Raw genomic sequence first — 5000 nt, forward strand, 5'->3', positions numbered from 1 at the left:
TCTTCTGCTCCTATCCCTATATCTCTTCTCTCTTCTCACTCTCTCTCTCTCTCTCTCTCTCTCTCTCTCTCTCTCTCTCTCTCTCTCTCTCTCTCTCTCTCTCTCTCTCTCCTTCCCTCCCTCTCTATCCCTTCCTCAGGAATAAAAAAATAACAACAACAGCAACTCAATACAAAGACAAATAAATAAATAAAAATGAAAACAGAAAGAGAGGAGGAGAGAGAGAAAAAACATAAAACAACAACTTTCATAACAATTCGCAAAGCCGGACCAACTCTGACGCGCTTTTAGTTGAGTAACTTATAATATTGACAGCTGAACGATATTGCTTCATCAACATGCCGGCGGGGCACAGCAGCTCGCATTTTCGGAGTTTAATTATCATTTCAGTGGCAGCGCCTCTTGTGTCCGGTTAATTCGCTCCCGGGATCATCAACAGCGCCGTTCTCGATTTCGTTCATTAAGGTATACATGTATTTGTGTGTTTCTCGTTTCTATCTCCGTTTCTGTCTCTCTGTATGTCTATCTGTCTGTCTGTCTGTCTCTCTCTCTTTCTCTATCGCTGTGCGTGTGTGTGTGTGTGTGTGTGTGTGTGTGTGTGTGTGTGTGTGTGTGTGTGTGTGTGTGTGTGTGTGTGTGTGTGTGTGTGTGTGTGTGTGTGTGTGTGTGTGTGTGTGTGTGTGTGTGTGTGTGTGTGTGTGTGTGTGTGTGTGTGTGTGTGTGTGTGCGTGTGTGTTTCCGTCTCTCTATTTCAGCATCTGTTTGTCTACATGTTTTGTCTTTCTTCCTCCCCCGTGCGTTCTCTCTGTTCCTCCCCCCCTACTCTCTCTCTTTCTTTTCCTCCCCCTCCCCCCCTCTTTCTTTCCCTCCCTCCCTCCCTCCCTCCTTCTCTCTCTCTTTCTCGTGTTTTTTCCATATCTCTATTTCCATTTCCTTCCCTTTCGCTCAACAATCTATACATTCGACCATTTTATTCTATACTTGAGCAGCTATTTGTTTTTATATCAGTTTGTTTATGATTTTCCGATTTGTGAAAGTGTAGGAGGGGGTGGGGGAGGGGCAGACAGGGTATGCAAAAGAGCTTCTCTGTTGTGTTCTTATATAACGGATGTAAAATTATCATAACGATACCAGTAATGGGCAGAAGTTGCATCTGATTCATTAAAAAAATTAATGGATAAGATTGCAGCCGATTACATATCAATATCGTAATACTACTGATGATAACATGTTAACCTGAAATTGTTTTTACTTCAAACAATTTTACCAGAAAATTTTACCTCATGTGATTTTCCTGACTATTTATTTCATTCGATGTACATACTTTCACATATCAAATATACTGAAAATGCTCATTGCAAGCTCAGCAGCATATATTTTACACTGTGCTGGAAACAATTGAAAAGGAAAACATTGCCTTATATAGATCATATAATGGCCATTCATATTGATAGGTTTATGCATAACGTTGAGGCAGTAATGACAAATATATTCACAGTGCAAATAAACACACACATATCTATTCACACACATGGACACAGGGCTGGAGTGAATATATCTTTTACGCCCGTAGGTAAAATCTGTGTTGGGCTGAATGGGGCTGGCATTACTGTCTAATAGTCATTTTACCCCGTCATCTATTTCGTATTTGGCATACTCGAATTTGAATTCTCGGGTGGATGTAACAGCCTGATGCCCGTAATAATAATCTGTAAGGCATGGCCGCGCTGATCTGGGAAACAGCTTGCTTTATCTACGAGCCTCGCCATAATCTCATTTCTTTTTTAGATCCCATTGCACGCTTCTTACTTGACGTTGGCGGTGTCTTAACCGACGTCCTCTCTAATATTTCCCGTGCATACATGACTACTGGCTCGCCCTCGGCTGCCCCTTCACTTCGCATGATCTGGAAGTAGGTTTCCATTTCTGATATTACTAAGAGGCAAGACTGTTCCGACGTTGTGTGTATTGTCGATGTGTGGGGTGACGGTGGAGCATTTTAAGGGGATATTATGAAGAACTGTTTATTACTTGATTTATTTGATTTTTATGCTTTGAATTAAAAGAGCCCCGACCAGAAACGAAGCTTCATATTCCCCCTTACCGAATATGCCCCACCGCTTGGACAGTTTCTCCAGCACAGGCAGCATGTCTGAAGATTCGCCGATGCCTCTCGGACATCGTCTTTAGTTGCCTCCATGATCTATCTTCCGATTCCAATTACCCAACAAGCCCGATTTCCTGTCATGGGGCTAAGTGCATTCTGATTTTTGCACGGTGCTAAAACCGTCTTCTTTGAAGGCTTGGTAATAGTGTTGCGCATATCATTTGCCTGCTCTCCAAACTTAGTCTCACTGAGCGTTATTTCCCAAGCGTTGATACTGAATCCGGACGGTACAGATCGTCTTTGATCGCTTGAGTGTCCTCATTTTAAAATTTATCCTTGAAATACAGCATTTCATTGTAAGCTTCCCTGTAGAGTTTTCGTTTAAAGTTAGCGTTCATAGTGAATAAGCTCCTACATCCTGCTACGAGGCAACCGCCCCTTTCGATTCCTCCTGCTTTCTTCCTGCGCTTTTCCCGGGCCTACTTTAACTAATGATCCAAACTCCACCGAAGCAGTTGTCTAGCTTACTGCCCCCTCCATTCCTTATCTTCTCTCAAGACCGTTGATTTTGGAATACTTTTCTGACAGAAGGCTTATGGGATGACCGTTAGAGTCTTAAGACCTGAATCGCTTCTGTAATATTCTTTAAATAACTATACTAAAGGTAAATCACCTCCCGTATCACCACTCTTAGTAGCTTATCTCACCAGTTCGAAAAAGATAACTAAGCCATTTGCATTTGTGCGCGTCATTTGCCTATGTTATTCACTTCGGTTCCTGAAATCTTGTCACGTCATGTTCTCGATCTGTGGCCTCGGCGCGATCCCCTCCGCTTCATCTTCTAGTCGGCCGGATGCTGCATTACCTGGCGAGCTGCCTTGCATTATTACCAAATTTATTTCGACCATTGCTGCTCCTCTGCAACCTCGGGAGGACGGCTTTCGCCACGCACAACCCTGCACTACATCATGCTTTTGCTTGCATTTTTATATCATTTTGACAGTTAATTGTAAACTCATTTGTACATTGTTAACTTACGTGTCTGGTTTCACCATGGGTATAACAGCGCTGTTATAGTTATATCAGAGATAATTCCTTACAGATATAATCATACAATTATAATACCTTTTGCCTTTGTGTGTGAGAGAGAGAGAGAGAAAAAGAGAGAGAGAGAGAGAAGGAGGGAGAGAGAGAGAGATAGATATAGAGATAGAGAGAGAGAGAGAGAGAGAGAGAGAGAGAGAGAGAGAGAGAGAGAGAGAGAGAGAGAGAGAGAGAGAGAGAGAGAGAGAGAGAGAGAGAGAGAGAGAGACAGAAAATTTCGTACATCAGTACACTACTGTGACTGGTAAAATTAAAAGTAATGATAATATGGTGTTTATGATAATGATGATGCAGTAGCAATATGATGATAATGGTAAAAACCGTGATAATGATGATAATGATAACGATGATAATGAAAATAATAAACAATTACAAAGATAATAGAGATGATGACAGTGCTACTAATGATGACGATGATAATGATGATAATGATAATGATACAAATACTACTAGTTATTATTATTGTTATTGTTATTATTATTTTTGTTGTTATTACTATTATTATCATTATTATTATTAGCATCATCATAATAATTATAATCATGATAATAATAATTATTATTGTTATCATTATTGTTAAGATCATTATCATCATTGCTATTATTTTTACTGTTCTTATTATTTCTATCATAATAATAATAACTACAATAAAAATACAATAATAATAATGATAATAATGATATCAATGATAATGATATCAATGATAATGATAATGGTAATAATAATAATATTAACAATGATAACAATTATAATGATAATAATAACAACATTGATAATGATGATAATTATAATGATAGTAATGATAATAATAATGGTAATGATGATAATAATAATAATAATAATAATAATATTATTATTATTTTTATTATTATTATTATCATCATCATTACTATTATTTTTAATATTATTATTATTATTATCATTACTATTATTTTTATTAGTGGTATTATTATTATTATTATTATTATTATTACTGGTTTTATTATCATTATTATCATTAAAATTATTTTTATTGTTGTTATCATTATTATGGTGTTTTTTTATTATTATTATTATCATCATTATTATTATCAATATTTATATTATTGTTCCTATTGTTATCATTATCATTATTATTATTATCATTATTATTATCATCATTATTATTATTATTTTATTATTATTATTATCATCAGTAGTAGTAGTAGTGTTATTATCCTTACATTATTATGAACATAAACGATTATTATTATTATTATTATCAATATCATCATTATCATTATTATTATCATTATTATTATTATTATTATTATTATTATTATTATTATCATTATTATCATTATTATTATTACTACTATTATTATTGTTTTTGTTCTTGTTATCATTATTGTTAAGATCATTATTATCATTGCTATTATTTTTACTGTTCTTATTATTACTATCACAATAATAATAACTACAATAATAATAAAATAATAATAAGGATAATAATGATATCAATGATAATGATATCAATGATAATGATAATGGTAATAACAATAATATTAATAATGATAACAATTATAATGATAATAATAATAACATTAATAATGATGATAATTATTATGTTAATAATAATAATAATAATAGTAATGATAATAATAATAATATTATTATTATTATTATTATTTGTATTATTATTATTATTATCATTACTATTATCTTTATTAGTGGTATTATTATTATTATTATTATTATTCTTATTGTTACTGTTTTTATTATCATTATTATCATTAAAATTATTCTTATTGTTGTTATTATTATTATAGTG

The sequence above is a fragment of the Penaeus chinensis genome, chromosome 5, assembly GCF_019202785.1.
Source record: "Penaeus chinensis breed Huanghai No. 1 chromosome 5, ASM1920278v2, whole genome shotgun sequence".
NCBI classification, from domain to species: domain Eukaryota; kingdom Metazoa; phylum Arthropoda; class Malacostraca; order Decapoda; family Penaeidae; genus Penaeus; species Penaeus chinensis.